The sequence below is a fragment of the Acinonyx jubatus genome, chromosome D3 (genome assembly GCF_027475565.1).
Source record: "Acinonyx jubatus isolate Ajub_Pintada_27869175 chromosome D3, VMU_Ajub_asm_v1.0, whole genome shotgun sequence".
NCBI classification, from domain to species: Eukaryota; Metazoa; Chordata; class Mammalia; order Carnivora; family Felidae; genus Acinonyx; species Acinonyx jubatus.
The window spans coordinates 68,405,366-68,430,394 of NC_069392.1; the positions used below are offsets into that span (position 1 = coordinate 68,405,366).

Here is a 25,029-nt window from a genome sequence, read left to right on the forward strand (position 1 = left end):
CATTCTCAAGGCCCCGGGCCTCTTCTTAACTAATCCACTGCTTCCTTCAGGAGCTGGGAGTCCTCTGAAGTTGTATTCCCCCTACCCCTGGTTCCTGCCGCTTTAGGGGAGCTGCTGAATACATGTCACAAGACATCCCTCAACAGAGCTGTGGGGTGGGTGTGATTACCAGCCTTCTGCCAGAAGCCTTGAACCATGAATTTTTATTAGAATGAAAACACTCCCTAGGATGTAGGTGTGCCATAAACTGTTATCAGCCAAGGGGCTGAGGTGGGTCACGAAAGGGGAGGGTAGCTCTGACCTGGAACGTGCTTCAGCTTTCTCCCTGAGGCCTCATTCCTCTGCTTTCCCTTGCCACCTTATTTGCTGGCAGCCAGAAGGTCACAGACTCCCAGAAAGGCACTGACCTGTCCTGCAGGTGCGGTGAGAGGGTGTCCGGGGGGGGCTCCCTGTCCCACCCTCACCCTCTGGAACTTGGGCTCCAGCCCAGATTTCAGACCCCGAATCAGCCCAGCTGGTTCTAGTTCCTCATTGTCACCTTAACCACGAACTTGCCCCCTGTCCCCCTTCCGGTGGCCAGGCCGTCTGTCAAAACTGATAGCTGACTTTGTAGGCAAGAATAGCCACGGTTAAAAACAAAATGAAACAAAGCCCTTCCTCATGCCCTTTGCTGTTTGTACCTTCACTTGCTTCTAAGAAGCAATGACTCCAAACAATCAAACTGAAGGTTTTAACCTAAATCAATTCTTATTTGGTAAAAGGCCCATAGAATCCATGACACTTGTTTCTGGGATGCGCAAAACCACTTTCAGAATTGGAATAAACCAGTACCTTTGGGAGCAAAGCTAGGACCTTCCTAGATGAAAGGGTCTGATTAAGTGATGTATTCCAGGGAACATGCTCTGAACAGCACGCAAAAGACCTTCGCTAACATCAGGGAAGGTGATTTGTGGGGGTGAAGATCTGCTGTAGTAACACTTGTTAGGTGCGGGGTGTGAGGAAGCAGCGAGGCAGGGGTCCAGGCTCCCTTCTGACACCTGCTGTCTAGGGACACGGACAGTCCCTTTTCCTCTGGGAGCCCTGGTTCCCCTGTTGTTGACGGGATGATAATATATGCCTTCCGCCCCACTGGCTTGTGTTTACAGATCAAAATACAGCATGGATGTAAAGTCCCTTGGAAAGCAGTAAGGAGCCCATCCATTTGTGCAATGTTTGCTGAGCACACCGGGCCCAGGCCCACGTTCACCAGCCACCAGCTCTAAGTGACTGTGCTCCTGTCCCCCAGGGATGGGCAGACACCGCTCTGGCTGGGACTTTTCATTTTCCTGATGCCGAAGAAATTTAGATGTTCTGACTTATTCTCCTTAGAGTCTCTTGAATAAAATTAGCTGTGGGTGGTTAAAAAAAATCATTGGAGCCAGTTGTGAGCCCTGCGTTTGGCCGGTGTCCCCCTCACCCCTTCTCCCTCATACACTGTCGGCTTTTAGTCTCCTCCTTATTCCTCTTCGGGTGATGACAAAAACTTTATATTTGGTGCTTTTATTTACCTAATATGCATTTAAATCTGTTCTCATTGAATCCTCAAATTGCTGTGAGGCAATTAGGGCAAAGGGTCCATTTTAAAATGGAGAGCAACGGCTGTCTTGAGATTATTTGGCTGACTGACAGGAGGGGCTCTAGAACGTGGGCCTTCTCGCATCTCAATGCATGGCCTTTCCACACACCATCTCCTTCATGAAGGCTCGCTGGTCCTTGGTGGGAATTCATCTTTCCCTCCTGTGAACTCCCATGTCAGATCTCCCCCATCCCGTTACCTGGACCTTCTAGCATCTAGCATTCTCTGCTCTGTCTTGTGGGTCATTGTGTTTGCCTCTTCTGTGCTCCCCTTGGCTGAGAGCCCCTTGGTTCTTGAGGGCGCGTTGCGTTCATCTTGTTTTCCCCAGGGAGTCCAATCGCTGCTCCTGAGACATGGCCCTGTTGATCTTGTTGACTGTCTCAAACAGATGGGAGAATAGGCATTTACCAGCACATTCCAGATAGGAAGCCAGTTGGGTTCATTGCATGTGGTTAGAGTGTTTGACTCTCAGAAAGAGAACACGTAATTCTTCCAGCCAGAGGATTGGTTGGGGTCAGACGTGTGTATCTGGACCCCTCCTGAAGTAGTGTGCATCCTGCACTCACCTTGAAGAAGATTGTGCTCATTTGGGCCACAGCCAGTGCCTTTGTGTGGGTTATACAAGGGCATCCTTTTTCCAGGCTGATTCAGCCCGGGGCCAGGGGCAGGCTTTGTGATCTGACTGGCAGCTGGACTCGGGCCCCTTGGCTAAGCATAACCCACCCAGCAGTATGCAGCACCTGGTCTCACTCTCCTCACTGTGACTTCTTCCTGGGTGGACAGTGAGTCTCCTTCACTTCCACACCCCCTCATCTAGCACAGGGCCTGCCATGGGGTAAGTGTCCACTGAGTTTGTCTGGTAAAGGAGGTGCCAACCCAGATGGCCTTCTCCTCTCCAGTGATCAGCTGGCAGCATTGGGGCTTAAGGCAGTCAGGGAGCATGCTGGGTCTCCCTTACCCCTCCTCCCTTAGGGGGTCTCAGTCTTTGCCAGGTCCAGAGGACAGCTGGAGTTCCCAGTTAGTCCACACTGTCACGGAGACGACAGCAGGTGACAGTGGGGGTGCTCTAATGGCTTTCTCGATGGCACAAGGAGCACGTGTCTCCTGTGTCACTGTTACTCACCTCACTGATGTGTGTGATGTCAAGAAAATCTTTCACTGTGCAGCTCATTGCTGAATATGAGATCTGTACGAAGACCCTGCCGTCACCTCGTCCGTCCCCTTCATTTCACAGTTGACAAAGCCGAGGCCTCGGAAGGGGAGGAGACCCACTCAAGACCTCACAATGAGTGGCCAATGCACACACTTCAACTCCACGCCCGCTGGCTTTTCTGTGCCTCTTCTCTGTTGTCTTCTCTGTCAAATAGGGTCATTCCCTTTCTGCTTGTTTCATAGGATTCTTCTTAGAGTCAAATGAAAGTGGAAGATACCAGAGTGCTTTCTTATGTACGAAGAGCTAAATCACTAACAGAACTATATGCCCAGTAGATGCCATGATAACACCACGCAGACACTCGGGTCTTGGTTTCCCCTGCACTGAAATATGGAACCAACTCCTGACCTGACCAAAGGGGGAGTCATGAGACCCTACCTGAAAGGTGGCTTCCCAGCCTCTGCTCCTGTTATGAATCCCTTTCTGCCCACCTCCTCAGCCAGCCTGCTGAGCAGTTCCTTGTTGTTCGTATCGAGAAGAGGCCGCTGAAGGGTCAGAGCATGTTTAACTTTGAATTTATCCTATTAGGAAGTAGATGATCTCCAAAGAGGAAAACAAATGTTGTTTAAGACTTCACTGAATCCTGTGTAAATTCCAAGAAGTGTCTGGAGCCCCCGGGAGCCTGCAGCATGCGGACAGCCAGATGAGCTGTGTGAACACAGGTTTGTCCTGGAGGGGCCACCCGTGGCTAGGGAAAGGAGCCACCCCTTGCTGGGGTTGCCGGGGTACGGCCAGCAGACTTGCCTTTTGGGGGGCAGTAGGCAGAAAATACCCAGGAAAGAAAGCAAGAGTAAGAGGCTCATCAGAATTTTGACAGCCAGTGGCTCCTGTGTTTTGGCGGATCACTCGGGAAAAGTCTTGAGTTTTCTGTTAGGCTGGCCTGCCTTTGGGCCCCGGCCCCTTTCTGTGTCAGAGCCCTCTGTCCTAATACCCCATTCCCTATCAGAACGTGTTCACACTTTGCCTACATATCTCGTAGAGATGCCTTACAAATTGATAGCACAGCGACGGATTCTCAAAGCGGGTGCCGGACCGGAGCATCGACCTCACCCAGGGGCTTGTCAACGATACAAAGTCTCTGGTTCCATCTCAGAGCTACCGAATCAGAAACTCGGGGTGGGGCCCGGCAAGCTGCATTTTAACAAGCCTTCAGGTGATTCTGGTGCCGGTTTAACTCTCAAGAACCACTGATCTGAAGACACGGAATGGCTTGGCTCTGGACAGAAAGCTGATGGTCCTGATGAGTTTGCTGGTTCCCGCAGCCATATTGTCAAACTTTAGCCCTTAGGAAGAAGGCTAAGAACTCCTAGATGATGGGGTTGTATTTGAAGCAGATACTTTAAGTAAATGGGGTTGTTAATGGTGACGATATCAGGCACTGCGACAGGGAATTTTGAAGATTGTTTTAGGCAGGACGACTTTTACGGCCTCCATCACAGTACTCTGGAAACTGCCCACCTGCCCAGCGTCCCTCACATTCAGTAGAAAGCTACACGAACCACGGATCAACACCAAAAGGAGTGTTGGTTCTATTTAGGTGTGATTTTCACAATAGTTAGGTTATATGGGCAATGATTTTAGAAAACGTGCCCTTTTCATTCTGGTGTAAGCTACTTCCCTCGATGTTATTCAACAACAGATATTGGTTTCACAGTTCAGTGAGACTGAGTGATTGAAGGCTCAGCAGATTACCGTAGTTTGTTTAGGCTTGTGGTTCAAGGTCCCAAAGGAGGCAGAAGGGTGCGTGATGTCAAACACACACGGCCAGCTTGCAAAGGCTTTGCACCAAGCTTCGGTCGGCTGTGTTTATGCTGGTTTAATCATGCTGATCAACCCCACCTCCTGGCCACTACCTTCCTTTGATGGCTTCTTGTCTATCTAGGCCAATATAACCTTCCCGTCTGCCTGGGCAGAACACACAGAAAGCCCCCGTAAAGCATGATTCCCTTGAAACTGAAACTCAGAGGAGGAATGCTCATTTCTGTGCCTAAAATAGGGTCTTTGCTGCTGATCAAGAGAGTGTCCACTTGTTCTCTGGGCTTAGATTTTGGATGATGTCCCCATTGCAGCTGTAGGGAATGAGGCACGGGTCCTGCGTGTAGGGAGTGAGGAAGGGCTTGCCCGGGACCCCACAATAGGCCTAGGGTCCACAGTGCCAGCCCCGGAGAGGCCCGGCCATACTGGGCGGCCAGCGTTTCGTGAGAAAATGGGCTTGTCGGAGGACAACTTGCTGAAGGCCCAGCTAGAAGTTCTTAAGCTGCTAAGCATGTTATTCCAAATCAGTGGAGCTGAAAAGATTTATTTAAAAGGCTATGAAATATCCCTTTTTAAAAGGGAAAAACATGACCTCGGGGATTAGAACAGAGGTTGTACTAGAGAGTCAAGTGTCCCTGAACACTCAGGCCAACTTGGAAAGCTAATTTTGTTGGTTTTCAGTGCCTCCCTTCCCCTGCCCACTGAGCCCCCCACCCCTACTTGCTGGTCTTCACTCTGTCCCTGGGCCTCCTGGGGTCCTCTCTGCCCACTCCCAGAGCCTCATACCCAGACCTCCTTTCCTGGGAAGCAACGCCACTTAGCTCCAGGGGCGGTATTAAAAATCTTTAACAACTGGCATGGCCCAGGCACCACTAATTGGAAAGGAAGCCGGCCAGAGGCCTAAGGCAGGGTCCCGGAGGTGCCCTGCTTGCCAGGAATTGACCCTTTATTGCCAGATCATAGCGAGATCTAGGAGTATCTGGGAGTGAAGCCAAAGTGATGAGTGAGGGAATCAGGGGCCTGGAGCAGTGCCTGTCTCCCAACCAGCTTACAGGTATTTCATTGTTCTACCGCTGGCCTAGCCGCACAGGTGCATACCGGCCATGCTCACTGCCATCTCAGAGCTCTCTCTGTCTCATGTGCCTGTAGGTCTGTCTCTCACTGGGCTGAGCTATTGATTAAACGTGCAAAGGAACAGGGGAGCCTGGGTGGCTCAGTTGGTTAAGCATCTGACTCGATTTCAGCTCAGGTCATGATCTCGCGGTCTGTGGGTTCGAGCCCCGCATCTGGCTTTGTGCTTACAGCGTGGTTGGAGCCTCCTTGGGATTCTCTTCCTCTCCCTCTCTCTCTACCCTTCCTCTGCTTGCACTCTGCCTCTCTCTCTCAAAATAAATGAATAAACTTAAAAAAAAAAAAGTGTAAAGGGATCAGTAGCTGCCTCCTTATTTTCCACAGCAGCCTACTGCCTCACTTGGTGCTCATCTCACAGCTGAAGTCTGCTTCCTTCCAGTGATGCTGGAGAGGGGCTAGTATTTCATGTAGCACAGGCTTGCTGGTGACAAATTCTTTAACTAGAAAGTGTCTTTATTTTGCTTTCATTTAAAAAAAATTATTTATTTATTTTGAGAAAGAGTGAGCCTGAGCGGGGGAGGGGCAGAGAGAGAGACGGGAAGAGAGAGAGAGAATCCCAAGCAGGCTCCGCACTGTTAGTGCAGAGCCCCATGCAGGGTCCGATCCCACAAACCGTGAGATCATGACCTGAGCTGAAATCAAGGCTTGGATGCTCAACCGACTGAGCCACCCGGGTGCCACAATTTTGCGCTCATTTTTGTTTTTTGTTTTTTGTTTTTTTTATGTTTATTTATTTTTGAGAGGTGGGCAGGGGCAGAGAGAGACAGAGACGCAGAATCCGAAGCAGGCTCCAGGCTCTGAGCTGTCAGCACAGAGCCCAACACAGGGCTCAAACTCAGCTGTGAGATCATGACCTGAGCCAAAGTCAAGGGTCAGATGTTTAACCGACTGAGCCACCCAGGCACCCCTTTTCTGTCCTTTTTTAAAGAATGCATAAGTTCTCTGGTTCTGTCTTTAACTTCACTGACCCTTTCTTCTACCATCTCTAATTTGGAATTAAGCTCATTTGGTAAATTTTTCATTTTAGATAATGTGCTTTTCCATTCTAGAATTTCCATTTGGCTCCTTTTTTTATAGTTTCCATTTATGTGCTGGGATTCCCCATCTTCATCCATTGAGATCATATTTTCCTTTAAATCCATGAAATATTTATAATAGCTGCTTTAAAGTCTTTGCTAATTCCAAACCTGGACATTTCAGGGTTGTTTTGTATTGACTCCTTTTTTCTCCTGAATTTGGGTCACATTTTCATTCTTCACCCCATTTCTGGTAATTTTTGCTTATTCGTGGACAGTGCAATTGGTACTCTGAAAGGGATCCTGAATTATATTGTCTTCCTTTAATGAGTTCAACACTGATTTTTGGTTTTGTTCTGGCAGGCAGTTAATTTACTGATGCTTCTCCTTAGTTTTGTTAAGGCTTGGTTTTAGGCTTTGAGCGTTTGATAGGGCACGAATAGAATAACCCTTATTTCAGAGCACGGTCCTTATTCCCGGGGCCTGGCCTTTCTATTGTCTCACTGGAATGCCTGGTGTTCCCCTCTGGCTAGACTTGAACTCCTATGGATCCAGTGTCTCAATAACCTCTTCTGTCCTTGGTTTGTTCTAGGTCCCACAGTAGCTGCTCTCTGCTAGCCCATGCCAGAGTCTCGCCCTGGGTAGGTGCAGCACAGCCATCAGCCAGAGGTCCATGCAGGACCACCCCCACCACCACCAACAACAACCTTCTGGGGCTCCCACCCTATTGAAGCTCCTTCCTTTCCAGTTCCCTGCCAGCTCTAGATGCTTCAGCAGCCCCAGACTCCAGTTTCTCCCTCCCCAGGTCACGAGGACAACCATATCCACTTCACCCTCCCTCCTTGTGCTGTGGTTAGGAAATCTACTCAGACAGAGGGCCAGGGCAGCTATGAAGTTCACCTTATGTGTTTCTTCCCTTCTCTCAGGGATCCTGCTCAGCCCATTGTCCAGTGCCTGAAAACATCTACTATTTATGTGTTTCCGGTTTTATCATTGCTTATGGTAGGAGGGCAAATCCAGCACCAGTCACACCTTCGTGGCCAGAAGCAGACAGCCCTCACATTTAATGATGTAATGCTCTGTGTGACTGATTATCCTTTAATGCAAGATCATAAGCGCACCTTGAAGGAGCTGTTGATGACTTACTTATCTCTACATCCTTAGCTCAATGAACGTTATTCAATGGAATCAAGCAGAAAGCCTGGGGGCTAAGTGTTGAATAATGCGCTCCTCCTTCCCTTTATACCTGAGTGGATGTGCCAGTAAGGGACTCCCTTTCACACGGTATCTTCAGCCTGGTGGGGAGGGTCCCAGATGCCCCAGGCCTTGTTCTTGTCCCTCCACTTGGGTACTCCCAGAGTGTAAATGTCTCGGACATGATACTGTCTTATTCCTGTCTTTATACTGCAGAAGAATAATTGGAAAATTGAGTCAAATCCTTTTCGGTTTTCTTCTAAGTGTAGTGTGTTTTTTTTTTTTTTTATTTTTTAAATGTTTATTTTTTTCAATTAAAAAAATTTGTTTAATGCTTATTTATTTTTGAGAGACAGGGTATGAGTGAGGGGAGATGGGCAGAGAGAGAGGGAGACACAGAATCCGAAGCAGGCTCCAGGCTCTGAGCTGTCAGCACAGATGCGGGGCTCAGACCCACAAACTGTGAGATTATGACCTGAGCCAAAGTCGGACACAACTGACTATGCCGCCCAAGTGCCCTTAAGTGTCATTTCTTAAATCAGCCTTTGTTGGTTGCCTGTTGAGAAGACAGCAGTGTAGAATAGGCTCAGGGGGAGGACTGCTAGGATTATCCCATCTTTCTTGGCGGACTTTCTCCATCAGTATTACACTCCTTTGAGCCTTATCTCTAGCTCCTGCCACCCCACCCACTTTGTGCTGTAACATCGCCGACTTGTCACCATTCACTGGATAATCCCATACTCGGTGACAGCTCCGGTCCCACACACTGTTCCCTCTGCTCCCACGCGAACTCCTACTATCCCTGCAGACTCAGCTCAACAGCCCCACGTCGTCAAAGCTTTGCCCAGCTCCCCAGGGGACAGTTAATCACACCTCCCTCCAGAGGCCTAAAGCAGTTATTCCCATCCTGTTGTGATTCTCTCTTCATTTGGCTCTTCCCCATCTGGGCCCTTAGGAAAGAATATGTATCTCATTCATCTCTGTATTCCTAGCGCCTAGCGTAGTATGTGACCCCAAATACGTGCACATTAAATGCTTATTGACTAATGAAGAAGCCAAGTCCCTCCCTTTCCACTGAATCGAGTATGGCCTTCAAGAGCCTCTCAGAATGAAGCATGATTTCTCTTCCTCAGTGCAGCTTTCAAATATTTAAATCTCTGCAGCCTAGAAGCCCTTTGTTTTCATATCATCATATCCAGGCAACTGTTCTAAGTGCTCGACAGGTGTTACCCTATTTAGTCCTTGTACCAGCCTAATAATAATAATAGTAATAATAGTGATGATGATGATAGGTGCTGCTGTTGTCCCCATTTTATAGATGAAGACATCGAAGCACAGAGAGTAACTTGTCCAAAGTCACCAGCTAGTAAATGACAGAGTTGGGTGTCAAAGCCCAGCCCCTGGCTTCAGAGGCCATGCTGTACCCACTGGGCTACACTGCCTTGTGGCTGTTTAGATGATAATGTTGCCAGAGCTCACACTACCTTATCTTTTCATTGACCTCCTTCTACTTGTCATACACGTTCTTAAAATGTGTCTTTCAGAACAGATACTTTGTGATTTAGCCAGCCAAGTCCCTGAGAGTGTGACATCTCTGCTCCATAAATGACTTACTGTCCGTGCTGCCGGCGGGGTTTTTTTGGGGCAGCTATGTCAACTATTGTCTCATACTGAGCTTGTAGCCAACTGACTTCAGTTAAGCTCAGTATTCTCTACATTTATATATAGTTGATTTTTGTCACCCAAATATAAGACTTTACCCTTATCCCTGATAGATTTCATCTTGTTGGCTTTAGGCAGATATTCCAACCTGATGAGATCTTTTTGGATCTTTGGTTTATCACATCAGTTTATCCCTTACAACCTCATAATTTATAAATTTATAAATTTAATTTAGTGTTAAATTAAATTTATAAATTTTAAATTAAATTTATAAATTTATAAACCCAGAAGTCTTCTAGGACTATACCCATATCAGTGATTTTAAAATGTGTTAAAGAGATTAGGTGAGACCCTTAGACTCCTGGCTACTAGCCACCTCCTCCCTCCAGGGTGACACTGACCCTAAGCCAGCATTCTTTGGATATAGCTGTCCAACCAGTTGTGAATTTACATAATTGCATAGTTATCTGATCTGTTTCTTCATTGTCCACAACGATGTCCTAAGAGATTTAGCTAAGTCCCTTGTTGAGATTCAGGGACATTGTCTACAGAAACCTCTCATTTCTTTTTTTATTTTTTATTTTTTTTAAAGTTTATTTATTTTTGAGACACAGAGAGAGAGAGCATGAGCCAGGGAGGGGCAAAGAGAGAGGGAGACACAGAATCCGAAGCAGGCTCCAGGCTCTGAGCCGTCAGCACAGAGCCCAACGCGAGGCTCGAACTCACGAACCGTGAGATCATGACCTGAGCCAAAGTTGGATGCTTAACCCACTGAGCCACACCGGCATCCCAGAAGCCTCTCCTTTCACCTCAGTACAATTTTAAACTCCTCCTAAAGTAAAAAAGCCTAATGCAAGCTCCATGACCAGCTGTGACACTTTAATTCTTAGATGCACAAAAATCAGATGTGGGCAAACACCACCAATTCACTTAGAGAGAAACTCATACGTGAACATCTAAACTTAAAACCACGTTGGAGGTTAGGGCATGGTTAAGTAAACTATGGCTTATCCACTAACTAGAACATGATACAACTATTTTCAATGGTGTTTTTGAAGTTTACAATAGCATAGAAAATGTTTATGTAATAATGATTAGGTTTAAAAAGCAAGACACAGAATTGTATAGATGGTGACCATAACGGTTTAAAACACAGAGAAAAGAATGACATACAAAAATAGGCTAGAAGTAAAAACTCCAAAACGTTAACAATGGTTAGACAAGACAAGTAAAAAGAAGGGGATTTCTTTCTCCTTCTATATATTTTTCTTTAGTTCCCCCAAAACACACAACATGAATGTGCATGGTTTTAGCACCGTTAACTGTTTAGGTGGGAGGTTGGGGAAATTGGTTGCCAGAGTCCGTTTACCAAGAACATGTTTATTACACGAAGAGTAGAAATTATTCCATCCCTGAGAGAGAAGGGTCAGGCACATGGGCATCTGACCCAGGAGGATGTGCCCGCTGACCCTCTGTGGGTTCCGTTCTCCAGTGTTCAGTGTGTCACATGTGTCTTACCTCGTCACCCAGATGCCAGCCCGTCCTCCGCGTGGACCATGGGGCAGGCGCCTCTGGGAGCACCGGGTCCCGAAGAAGCAGGATGACCTTCCTTGCTGGTACCATGTGACCCAGAGCAAGTTACTTAACCCACCTCGGACTGGCTCTGTCCCCTGCCCCACAGGGCTGTGTATGAAATGCTTAGCACTCTGTCAGGCGTCTGGGAAGCACTCAGTAAATATTAGTTCTTTTTTACTATGATTATTAATCATGAGGGAGTTCCTGTGTTCTCAGATACCTGAAATTCTACCACTAACAGTAAATTTTTTTTTTTTTAAGTTTATTTACTTATTTGGAGAGAGACAGAGAGAGCACAAGCGGAGGAGGGGCAGAGAGAGGGAGAATCCCAAGCTGGCTCGGAGCAGTCAATGTGCAGAGCCCGATTCAGGGCTCGAACTCACAAAACCACAAGATCATGACCTGAGCCAAATCAGGAGTCGGACACTTAACCAACTGAGCCACTGGGTGCCCCAGTGGTAAATTTTATTGAAGCAGTTGACCATGTTTTAGTCTCTCATCTAAGATACAAGTTGAAGGAGTGAAGAAAAGTGGGAACAAGTCAGTTGAATGAATTGTCAGAATGGATTGATTAGGAAGCACTGCACTTGGAGGAGGGTGTTTAACCCGGGAGACCAGACCACTAAATGTTGGCACTTTGGCAACTTAACCAAAGACTGATTCTAGTACCGAGGTTATACACTATTCAAAATATTCAAAATATTTAACGACTGGTAAGCGTGGGGACCAACCGATCAATATAGACATCAGTGATGGCCCTTCAGAATGGATCCCGGGAATGAGCACCTGTCATGCCTACCCCTCCACCCTTCCCCCCGCTCACTTAGATGTCTGCCAGCAACTCCACGTCCAGGCATGCAGAGCAGAGGCCCATCCTGGCACAGCTGTTTTGGGAAGAGACGAGCTTCTTCTGTCCCACTGCTGCCCCAACGCTTATTCTTGCTTCTTCTCCTCTTTCATGATGTCCTGTTTGCCTCTACTGTCCATCACACACCTGACGAGATCCCCTCATTGTCTGAGGCAGCAGGAGAGGAGGGACCATTCCTTGTTCTGCGTGCTGCACCATGCTGGCCTCTCCTGTGTCCCCGGATGACCCGGACAGCAGGTTTCCAGGGTGTGGGAGACTCCAGGGTATGGTCATGAACATCGTATTGCGCTAGCTTCTATGCAGAGCCACCACCATCTGCAGAAGCCACGTGTCCTCCTGGCAGTGAGCTCAATGAAGCAGCTGTGCAAGGCAGGACTCATCTTCTTGGGGATGAATTTTTCCCGTTTCCTATTTCCCTAGTGGTTCTCTATAGGCCTTTTGTTTAGCGATGCTCTGTGGTCACCAGCTGCCCTCAACCCTGACCCCAACCAGTTTGCAAATGCTAACGAAAGAGCATGAACAGCCCATGGCTCCTGTAGCTGTGAGATCAATATCATCATATTCACCCTGAACTTTTTCCCGGAATTCACAGTAATGCACCCTAGGAGCTCTTTCCCAGCAGTGATAATTCTGGATCCTCATACCAACCCCTGAGGGAGGCAGGTCAAGTTAATTATTCTCCTCACTTGACAGATGAGGACTAGGGGACCGCTGGGGCTCATCAAAGACCCACTGCTAATAAGAAGCAGAGCCTGGACCAGAGGTGCCCCCAGGGACCCGGGTAGCAGCTGATACACCTGGACTCGGCTCCAGAACTCAAGGACTTCTGGGTGCTTTCTGTGATGAGAAGACAGAAGAGTCATGCAGTGGGGAACACCTGCCTCTGCTTTCTCCACGAAGAGAGTTGGAGAACAGAGCAGTTTTATCACGTTCCCTGGGGCCTGCCATGAACAAAGGTGGAGCCTGGACAGGAAATTGCCATCCCTGTGTCCTGGGCCCTTCCTTCTCCCCGTGGGCTCCCCACAGGCTCCCATCTTCCCATGTCCACCTGCTGCCCTGGCCACATGCCTGCACCACCCTCTCCTTCCATCTCTCCCCACTGGAAAACTAACTGCACCCCCAGGCCTGCCTCATTGCCCCAGCATGCATCTGCTTGGGAAGAGGCTACCAGCTGGGGCAGCCTTTCAGCGGAACAGTGGTTTATATTGGCCTTTAAACTCTTTTTTTCAAAACAACTTAATCAAGACGTAATCAACATACCACACAGTTCACCCGTTTAAAATGTACATTTCACAGGGTGCCTGGGTGGCTCAGGTGGTTAAGCATCCGACTTCAGCTCAGGTCATGATCTCGCCATTCGTGGATTTGGGCCCCGCGTCAGGCTCTGTGCTGACAGCTCAGAGCCTGGAGCCTGCTTCAGATTCTGTGTCTCCCTCTCTCTCTGCCCCTCTCCTGCTCATGCACTGTCTTTTTCTCAAAAGATAAATGATAAAACATTAAAAAAAATTTTTTTAATGTACATTTCACTGGCTTTTAGTATATTCATGGAGTTGTACATCCATCACCAGAATCAATTTTAAAATGTCTTCATTACCCCCCCAAAAACCCCAGCCCCTGAGTCATCACCCCCTAGAGCCTCTATCCCTCCCTTTCCCAATCCTGGGCAACCAAGAAATCTACCTTTTTTTTCTTTATGGACTTGCCTATTCTGGGCATTTCATATAAATAGAATCATGTGATACGTGGTCCTTTGTGGCTGGCATCTTTTTAGTATGTTTTCAAGCTTCATTCATGTGACAGCAGGTATCACTGCTTCATTTCTTTTTATTGCCAAATGGCATCCCTTCGTGTGGATACACACATTGTGTTTATCTGTTCTCGGCTGATGGACATTTGGATTGTTTCTACTTTTCAGCTCTCATGAATAACACTGCTGTGAACGAACACGTACAAGCTTTTGTTTCCATCTCTCCATGCCTTTCCATCTCTCTTGGATATAGTCATAGGAGTGGAACTACTAAGTCATATGGTCCTGTGTGAGGAACTACCAGAATGTTTTCCAAACTGGTGGCACCATTTCACATTCTTACCAGCAATGAGCATTCAGTTTCTCCAGATCCTCAGTAACGCTTCTCATTTTCTGTTTTGTTTGTTTGTTTTTATCCTGGCCATCCTAGTGGGTATGAAATGGTGCATCATTGTGGTTTGATGTCCATTTCCCTGGTGGCTAATGATGTTGAGCATCTTTTCGTGTGCTTATTGGCCATTTGTAGATCTTCTTTGGGAAACCGTTCAGATCCTTTACCCATTTTTATTTGGGTTATTTGGGTTTTTTATTATAGAACTGTAAAAGTGCTTTATATATTCTAGATATAAGTCCCTTATCATATAAATAACTTGCAAAAAAAAAATTCTGTTGTTCTGTGAGTTATCTTTTGCTTTTTTGGTGGTATCCTTTGAAGCACAATTTTTTTTTTTAATTTTGATGATATCCAGTTTATGTTGTATTTTGTTGTTTTCACAGTTGGGGTCTAATCCATGCTCATGAAGATGTGCACCTATGAGTTGTGAAAGTTTATAGTTTTAGCTCTTACATTTGGGTGTTTGATCCATTTTGAATTCATTGCTGTAGATGGTGTGAGAGAGAGGTCCAGCTTCATTGATGTTTCTCCTTATGTCAGTACAACACTATTCCTGATTTTTGAAGTTTTTTTTTTAATTTCTTTTTTTTACATTTATTTATTTTTGAGAGACAGAGACAGAGACAGAGCACAAGTGGGGGAGGGGCAGAGAGAGAAGGAGACAGAATCCGAAGCAGGCTTCAGGCTCCAGGTCAGCACAGAGCCCAATGCGGGGCTCGAACTCACAAACCGCAAGATCATGACCTTAGCCGAAGTCAGATGCTTAACTGACTGAGCCACCCAGGCGCCCCATAATTACTGAAGTTTTGTAGTAAGTTTTGGAATCAGGAGGTGGGTCTTCCAACATTGTTCTTTTTTAAGATGGTTTTGGCTCTTTGGGTCATGAAACAATGAAGTGCTGATATGCACTGTGCCACCACATGGATGAATCTAGAAGCCATTATGCTAAGTGAAAGTAGCCAGTCACAAAAGGCCACCTGTTGTATGATTCCATTCCTGTGAGCTATACAAATTAGACAAATTCACAAAGACAGAAAGTAAATTAGTGGTGTCAGGGGCTGGGAGTTGGGGAAAAATAGAGTGTGACTTCCATCAGGAATGAGGTTTTATGTTGAGATGATGAAAGTTTTCTGGAACTAGTTAGTAATGATGGGTGCACGACCTTGCCAACCCACTAAAAACCACTGGATGGTACATTTTTTAATGGTGGATTTTATGGTATGTGAATTATAGCTCAAAAAAATTTTTTTTAAATTTTTTTTTAATGTTTATTTATTTTTGAGAGAGACAGAGACAGAATGTGAGTGGGTTAGGGGCAGAGAGAGAGAGGGAGACACAGAATCCAAAACAGGCTCCAGGCTCTGAGCTCTCAGCACAGAGCCCAATGCGGGGCTCGAACTCACGAGCTGTGAGATCATGACCTGAGCCGAAGTCGGATGCTCAACCGACTGAGCCACCCAGGCGCCCCTCAAAAAAATTTTTAAGAAGCAGATAATCTGAATATCCCTATCTCTATTTTAAAAAATGAATTTGTAGTTAAAAAACATTTCCACAAAGAAAACTTCAGGCCAAAATAGCTTCACAGGGGAATTCTACCAAATATTTAGGGAAGAAATAAAACCAATTTTACAAATTCTTTCAAAAAATTGGAGAGAAGGGACTACTTCCCACCTCATTGTAAGTATTATGGTGATAGCAAAGCCTGATCTCCCCCGCCTCCTCAAAAATTATAAGAAAACACCAGATTAATATCTCTTATTAAGATATACGCACAATGTCTAGATGAAATCTTAGCACATTGAATTTAACAATATATAAAAAGAAAAACACAGACTGACCAAACGTGTTTTATCTCAGGAATGCAAGTGTGGCTTAATATTTGAAAATCAATGTTACAGCCATTTTGAAAAATGATTTGGCAGTTTCTTTAAAAGTTAAATTTACATCTACCATATGATCCAGACATTTCACTTCTATATATTTACCCAAAAGAAATGAAAGTATATGTCCATGAAAAAACTTGTGTACAAATGTTCGTAGCAGCTTTCTTTTTCATAGAGGAAGAACTGGAAGCCACCCAAATGTCTCTCAACATTCAGATCAACAAACTGTGGTATATCCATACAATGCAATTACTATTTAGCAATAGCAGGGAATGAACCATTTGCAACAATATGGATGGATCTCAAAATAATTTTGCTGAGTGAAAGAAGCCAGACCAAAATGAATAAATGAATGATGAAATATTATAAGATTCCCTAGATACAGAATTCTAAAAAATGTAAAGGAATCTACATTAGGATAGGAAATAGATTAGTGGTTGCCTAGGGATGGGGAGAAATTACAAAAAGGCAGGGAAACTTTTAGGGGTGACGCATGTGTTCATTGCTTTTTGATTGGTGATGGTTTCACAGTTGCATATGTATGTCAAAACATACCAAAATTGTACACTTTAAATACGTGCAGTTGTATGTCACTTATACCTCAATAAAGCTGTTTTAAAGTAAAAATACTTACTCAAATAGTTGAATGCCAGCTATGATCTGGATTCTGAGGATACACGACTGAAACTCAAGACCTGCCTTCATGGAGTTTATATGTAAGTGGGAAGCTCATACAGACTAGGTATTTTTAACAGTCCCAGAGTTTGCCCACACAATTCCTTCAGCCCCAGATGGAGAGTTCCCTCTCTGAGAAGAGCTGGAAACCTGGCGCGGCTGGATGCAGGGCTGCGTGGGGTTGGGGCTCAGCCACAGAACAATGGTTGGATTTGCTCCTCTCTTTCTGGACCCCCTTCAGCAACAGACTCACCATCCATGTGCCCACGCTGTCCAACAGGAAGTGGGTCCGGCGTGGTGGTTCCTCTTATCTGAGCGGAGAAGATGGGGGCACACAGAACTGCTGAGCCAGAGGGGTCTACATTTGCAGACAGAGGATGCCAAGTAAAGATGGAGAGTCAGGGGTGGAGAGAGAGCGAGCCTGTCTGATCACTGGAGAGCTCTCTGGTCAGTGTTTCCAGTCCTGAGGGGGCTTGACTCTCTCCTCACCCCTCATCTGCATCCAGTACTTTTGGAGGAGCCCATCTTTTTTGCTTTAACTCTATTGAGTGGCTTCTGTTATTGCAGCTAAGAAGCCCTTTACTCCTTTCATTCCTTTGGGTGGATGGGGAAGAGGAGAGAACCTCAGCATCACACGGGCATGGGCTGGAGCAGCTCCTGCTGTCCTCAGAGCAGCCGTACAGGGCTGCAGATGGCAGCAGGCCTGGCTGAACCACCCATCCCCCCCTCCCCCCCCCCCCCACACGCATGCTCTTGAGAAGCCATTGGCAGGAAGGCACTGGGATGGAGTTGGAAAGAAATGGGGTCTGTTGCAGGGATTAGCAAGGAGGTTCAAGGAAGACCTGGAAACATCGAACCAAAGGGCCAGGAGCAAGGGGTGTGTGAGGTGACCTGCGGGCGTCACATTCTGCAGACTTGGCACTCGGGAGGACATACAGGCCCCAGCTTTGCTCGCCTGCCATTCCTCTTGCTCCTTCTCCTGTCTCCTCCTCCTCCTGCCTGCCTGTTTCTGGGCCTCCTTGCTCAGGGCATTCATGGTGGGCATTTCACAGTCCAGTAGCAATCACAGACTAAAGAAGCTGCTCGTTTGAGAACAAAACCCTGGCCTGAGGTTCAGACGATGTGATTTCTAGCCTCCATTCCACTCCCAAGTCACCAAGTGATCAGGAGCAAATATCACTGCTCTGTGCCTCGGTTTCCCCCATCTGAAAATGAAAACAGTGGTTACTGGCTTTTCCTCTCTCCCGAGGGCACTGAATCAGAATTAGAAGTTAAGGCAGTTTCAAAGACCAGCAGTGAGACCAGCAGGCTGGTGTCAGAGGCCTGGGTCCCAGCCCTTCTTCCTGTGCCTTGAGTGAGGAAGGCACCCACCTCGTGAGGCGCTGCTTCCTCACTGTCACGTGAAAGAACGTAGGGACCTACACCCCCCACAGATGGCCATGGGACAGAGACAGGCCTGCGCCATGCACGTGTGAGGAGGCACCGTGGCCACCTAAAACCAGCCGTCGGGTACTTACTGAGCCACTCCAGGGCTCCCATCTCTGCGCCTTCTTCTGCCGTCCATCTCGAGACAGGACCCCAGGGTTGTAGGTGCAGAACTGGGTGGGATTAAAGCAGTGTTCATCCCCGTACTTCTGGGCTTCGCCCTGCACCCTCGGGGATCCCGACGGGGCCAGTTCTGTGTAGGTCATCCTCAGACTGTGTTTGGGAGAAGCAGCCTGGTTTAAAGACTGTCCTCTCCTTCGAGTGGTCCCAAGGAATGACACTTGGGGCATCCAGCTTCCCCTTGGGGGGAGGGTTCTGTTGTGTCTGTGATGTGTGTCTGCTGCATCCACAGGGTGTCCTGAATTAGAGAACAGCTCATCTCTCTCCCCCAGGGGCCTCCCAAAACGTGATTGCCTGAGGTGATACTAGGGTCTGGATTTGACTCTGAGAAGCAAACAAATGACAATATAACAAAAACAATCTTGCCGGCAATTCCCTTGCTCTTTGGTTTTTCACTTCACATTGGTTCCTGGTCTGAACATTCTGCGGACAACATGCTGCATTTTCTACACTTCTCTCTGCAGCCTTGCTCCATAATGTACTAAAATGCAGGAAGACCAGAAAGCTAATGAAGTCATTCAGTTATCAAAAATTGAATTCTGTTCCCTGGGTGCTATGTACCAAGGCAGGAAATTGAATGGGGACATTTTAGAGATATTTCCAGCAACAGGGGTTGAAACAAAAAGTCTTTTCTGCTTAACCCCCATTCAGCCAGAACCCCAAACCGCCTGCTAAATAGCATTGAAACCGTCCATGCTATGTTTTTGCAACATTCTGCTTCATTTTGAACAATGGATTTTCTTAATTTGTAACTCCTGATTGAAGCGAACCAAAGCTGTCCAACTTTGTGCTTGATGGGTAGCTAAATGAAGGGCGTGTTTGTTGCCAAAGCCACCACTCATTCTGCAAGGAATTTGCTGCAAGTTCCCTTTAAGTTTGTGCATTTCAAGCAGAACGAGATTTCCCTCCATCCAGAATTTGCCCGAGTTTTCTGGAATATGTCTGCTGCTTGCAATGAGACTCCTGAAATCTAGCTCAGTTTATTGACCTGTGTGGGTGCCCAGGGCCATCCAAAAAAGGGGTGCTTGTCCTTTGGCTCCACTCTGGCTGATGGGAAGAAAGGGGAGCAGAGCTTGGGCTGAGGTTGCAGATTCTCAGCAGTGAGACCATCGAGGCCAGACAGGATGGATCTGAGGTCCCTGACAAATCCACCTGCCACCCTGCCCCCTGGTCTCCACAACACTCGGAGGGGGACAACCCGGAAGGGAGGGAGTGCTGGGCCTGAGAGCCCCAGAAGGCTCACCTGCCCCAGGCTGGTTCTTCTGCCTGCTGGCACATTGCTTCACCTGCCTCGGCTGTTTTAGATCATCAGAGTGACCTCCTCACCCAGCCGCTCTGACCTTGCCTCTCTCCACAGCCTTTTCTTTATAGATGGTAGAAAAGGAAAATGATAGGGGTGCCTGGGTGGTTCAGTCGGTTACGGGTCCAACTTGATTTCAGCCCAGGTCATGATCTCATTGTTTGTGGGATGGAGCCCCGAGTCGGGCTCTGCACGGACAGCAGGGAGCCTGCTTGGGATTCTCTCTCTCCCGCTCTCCCTCTCTCCCTCTCTCTCTGCCCCTCCCATGCTCACTCTCTCTCATAAATAAATAAAAATTAAAAGAAAGAAAACAGGAAAATGGTAGCTGTACTCCTGTTTATGTATGCTTTTGCCTTTCTAAACCACTGCCACCCCTATGTTTTTAAATCCAGGTGTGAGTTTACATGCAAATTACACTAAATCTCCTTCCAGAGGAGCATCTTGCTACTATCAACAGCTTGACAAAGTGAGTTAACATAGCCTGACATATTTCAGAGGACCCAAACTCACACAGAGAGCAAGACATTTGGAACAGAAATTTAAAGAGCTTTAAACAGAGACGATAAACAAGTAAGAGATCCTGCACCGTGCAGCCATTTAAAAAGCTCATTTTGTCCTAATGAGAAGTTTTCTGTAATCAATGAAGTGAAGAAAGCAGTTAAGGTAAAGTATGATGGGATAAAATTGTTTTATTTTTGGAAAGAAAGTTAACGTGTGTGTTCAGGGAGGGAGGGAAGGAAGAAAAAAACAGGAACTGCACTAAATTGTCATTATTTGTAGGGAACAGGGTTGACGGTGTCTTGAGAATCAGGAATGATTTTCACTTTAAAGTGTACTTCTTAAATGACTAAACTGTTAGAAGAAACAAATCTGTACCACTTGGCAATTAAAAAATAAAATCTTAATCTGTCATTTAAGACAGCTAAATGAGAGCACCAGAATGAATCAGCCAAGAAGGCAGGGCATGTCTGAGAAGGACGGGGCACCAGAGAGGTAGAGAAGGAACAAGAGTTTGACTTAACTCTCTTTATAATGAAAGGATACCTGGTCAGCTGAAATTTGACAGCTTTTTGCTTTGTGATGGAAAAAAACAATTATGAAGGTCTGTACCATTGAACTTAACAAATACCGGGGCATAATATGTGCGATAGCCTAGTCTATGTATATATGGGACTTTCTACACACATTGCCATTTAAGTGCCTGTGTGGCATCCAAGTAGGTAGTTTTCTAAAGCCAATCGTCCTCAAGTCAGAGTATGAAAAAAAAAAAAAGGGGGGGTGCGCCTGGGTGGCTCAGTCGGTTAAGCGTCCGATTTCGGCTCAGGTCGTGATCTCGCGGTCCGTGAGTTCGAGCCCCGCGTCGGGCTCTGTGCTGACAGCTCAGAGCCTGGAGCCTGTTTCAGATTCTGTGTCTCCCTCTCTCTGACCCTCCCCCGTTCATGCTCTGTCTCTCTTTGTCTCAAAGATAAATAAACGTTAAAAAAAAAAAAAATTAAAAAAAAAAGACATCTCGCCTAGAGAATTGCTTTGCAAAATAGGTTTCTATCATTCTCGGGTTTTACTTGAAAGGATGTTCAGTAGTAGGCTCTGGCCCAGTCCACTTTTATGAAGAAAACAGCCCCAGTGGTTTAAGAGAGTGAGAGGGTCTAGAACCTGGGCTGAGTTTAGACAAAACTGCAGAGTTGCTGGAGGCTATCTTGTAATCTTCTGGTCTCCCCTCTCTGTATCCCCTCCCCCTCATTAGAGCTTCCATCCACAGTTGGCTGTCCCCCATCTCCTTCCCTGGTCTCCCTCATCCCCTCGTTCCTTCTCTCAAAATCCTCCATAGATCTTGAAAACAAAGCCACAGTCAGTCATTTACACTGTAGTGTGAATTTTAGCACACAGTCATGTGCAGCCTGGTGATACTTCTATTTTAAGTTTTACTTTTCACTGTAAAAAGGGAAAGTTGAATCCCAAGGAAAGAGATGTTCAGGCATCAGCCAGCAGGTGGAGGCAGTATTTTTCAAGCAACCTTCCTGCTGCTCTAGAAATCATACCACCTGACTGTTGTCTGCCTATAGCCAAGGTCTTGGGTATTCTCACCCAGAGCCTCGCTGCAGGGCCTCATCCAGTCCCAGTTGGCCTCCTGTCCACTCTCGAGAGGAAATACTTCATTGTTCTCCAAGCACTACATGGTACATGCTACCCTGGAGTGTAGCCATCAGGATATAAGCCCTGGTCCTGTTCCTTAAAAAATGTGTGACCTTGAACAAGTTATTTATCCTCTAAGCTCAATGTTCTTACCTGTAAGAAGAAAGTAACAGAACCTATTTCATAGGTTTGTTCTAAGGACTGAATAAAATAAAGAATGCGAAGTGCTTAGCACAGTGCTTGGCAGGGAGGAACCCTCAGTAGACGGAGCTCTTCTTATGACTTGATGGAACAGAGCCAGGGCGTGTGTGAGGAAAGAAAGAAAAGGACCAGAGCCAGCTAGATGGGATGGGACAGCTCGGGCAAGGACACCTGTTTCTATCAACTCAGCTTCCAGCCGGTGATCTCCTCTGGTGTCCTGTGGGGGAGAGCACCGCGTGGGGCTGGCTGGCAGCTCCCAAGTGCAATATAAATTTTGGGCTCGTGAGCAAGGACAGGAGTCCTGTCTTGCAGCCCCATTCATCTGAGCCACAGGCAAAATGGAGGGTAGATTCTCAACTGCTAAACAGAGGGCGCCCAGCCCATACACGAAGGGTCTACATTTCACCTGAGCCAGCGTACCCTCACTTTTGCACACGATTCCAACAAACTTCATTATCTGGTTGTCAAATCCCCAATGGATTAGGGGCAACAAACTAGGGACTGCAGAGAGAAGTGACAGCTGAGAGTCTGACAAGGAAGGAGACAGGAGAAAAAGGCAGACATCAGCATTAACCAAAAAAAATCACAGCCATCAGGCTCTGGAGAGGGGTTTCTGCCTTCCTTTGATAGCCGCGAGCTGCAGTGTGTGAGGACTCGGGATCCTGCTGTTCAAAATCTTGACCCTGCAGAAGGGTGTTAAATCACAGTCTATTTTAAGAAGCCAGCTGTGTGTATGATGTGAATGATGATAGAAACTTGGGTTGGTAAAGCCCTTCCCAGGGTCCAGTGACTTCCCACAGGTTTGATTATTCGGTTACCGGACGATTCCCATGGGAATCCCGTGGACTAGGTAGGACTGTATTGCTGTCTCCCATTTTACAGATGAGGAAACTAAGACTGAGGGTGGCTAAGATTGCCGAGGCTTATGTGACCAATGAGTGGTATGTCCGGTGCTCTTTCCGACCCAGACATTTTCAAACGGTGTTCCTCGGGGCCCTGGGGTTCTGCCCAGGGGCTGCCACAGGGGTGCAGGGCAGGCCCACGATCACGTCGGTGACTTCCCACCTCTGACTCAATAGGAAGTGCCCAGTAAGAGCAAGAGACGTCGGATGGGGAAGAATCAAAGAGGTCCTGCTGCTTGGAAGAAAACAAAAAAAAGAATGAGAGAGAACGAGAGCTTTGAAGCTATTGAAAACCGTGCCCTTAATATTCTGGGAACATTTCTATCCAAAATGATTACAATCAAAAGAAAGTCGTGGCACTGTATGCATATGGGGCAAACCTCCTGCTCTCTGGCAAACAGCCAGCCCGAATCCCTTCTGCCAAGCGTGTCCCCATCTTGCGGGACTCGGTTTCTCTGGGAGCTGCCCCTGGTGGGCCCAGCCTCCGACCTTAGGTGGGCATTTCTCGGCCTCCTTTCTCCACAGCCACTTCCCACACACGCAAAGTGCTCAGTCCACCCGGGGCTCTTGGCGCCTTCCATAGTCCCTGTTCCCACGGTGTCCTCGCCATCCAGCAGCCCCGCTGTAAACACTTTAGAGTGGGCTCGTGGCCGCCTATGTCTCCCCAGCTGTGAACACTTAATCCTCGGCGAATGAATGACAGGTGTCCTTCTGCGTCTTAACAGCGGCCCCCCTGCACACCCGGAATGTTACCCCGTGCAATTTATTCTGAACGTGGGACTAGCAGGCCCGGCAGAAGACTTCCTGGAAGAGTTATCTGCATAGAGAGGGCTTCGGTGACACCACATAGGTGGCACTAATGTACCCAGGAAGATACGGCCTTATTGCCAGCCTCCGGCTCTGCTGCCTCCTTCACCCTGCACCCACACCACCCTCTCGGAGAGAGACAGGAGAGCGGCATCCAGATGGCAGTCATTAACGTCCCGTCACTGTCCCCCTCGCCAGACTCTGGCAGTGAAACGTGTGTGCTGGGTATAGGAAGGGGGCAATCACGCTTCTCCTTCAGCTGGTCGCTCTCAGAAACCAGTGTGAATTGAACGCACTGGGTAAACAGCACTGTTTACTGTCCTGCCGCGGATGATCAAACCAGAAAGCCAGAGCACAGACTAAAATCTCAGCACAGCAGACAAGGTGGCAGGAAATACCCAGTGTGAAATGAGTGCACAGGGGTCTTTTGGTGAAAACGTTCCTTCCCGTCCCCCTCTTCTAGCCCCATCTTCCCTCTAAATTAGAGCTCATTGGGAAAGAGCATGTCTTGAGGGCGTGGGTGTGAAGGTAGCCTTGAGGGTTGGCAGGACCTGGGTGGGGAGTGAGAGAGGAGGCGTTCCAGGTGAGGGCAACTGCAAGGGAACCGTGGGGGACATCTCGCGGATGGCAGCGCGTCACTCCAGGGGAGCAGGGAGTGGAAGGCTGGAAGGCTGGGAAGGGAAGAGGGCAGATGGGTGAGAACCTCAGAACTCACGCTGAGGAGTTTGGGCATCACAAGCACAAGGAAACCATTGAAGCCTCCATCAAAACAGAGCCTGGGGGCACCTGGGTGGCTCAGTCGGTTAAGTGTCCAATTCTTGGTCTCCACTCAGGTCATGATCACGTGGTTCATGAGTTCAAGCCCCGTATCCGGCTCTGTGCTGACAGCGTGGATGGAGCCTGCCTGGGATTCTGTCTCCTTCTCTCTCTGCCCCTCCCCCGCTTGCTTTCTGTATCTTTCTCAAAATAAATACAAATAAACTTAGAAAAAAACCAAACAAACAGAGCCTGAGAAAGGAAGGGCAGAGTGACACTATTCAAGCGGAGTGCATCACACATTTTCTGTTCAATCCTGGCAGCACCCTTAGAAGGTGTTCTCTCCATTGTGTGCAGATGAGGAAGCTGAGGTTCAGTGAGGTTGAGACAGTTACTCTAAGTCACCAGCAAGTCAGCTGCCAGCCCAGGACTTGAACCTCCTGTTCCCAACACGGCACGTGAGGCATCTCTGTCTGGCAGGGGAGCACAGGCTGCAGGGACACCAGAGCCAGGTGCTCCTGCTAAGGAAAGTGCTTCAGGGCGCTGTGGACCCCCAGCACGGGGGCACCTGAGAGTCAGGTCACCAGGAGAAAAGGG

At 47.5% G+C, this 25,029-nt stretch overlaps 1 protein-coding gene across 2 annotated transcripts in view; it reads left to right on the forward strand.

The window, feature by feature from the left end:
* The window catches only part of MAPK4 (mitogen-activated protein kinase 4), a 150,799-nt gene that overhangs the window by 99,431 nt on the left and 26,339 nt on the right, over window positions 1–25,029 (forward strand). The gene's annotated exons all lie outside the window — the stretch shown is intronic.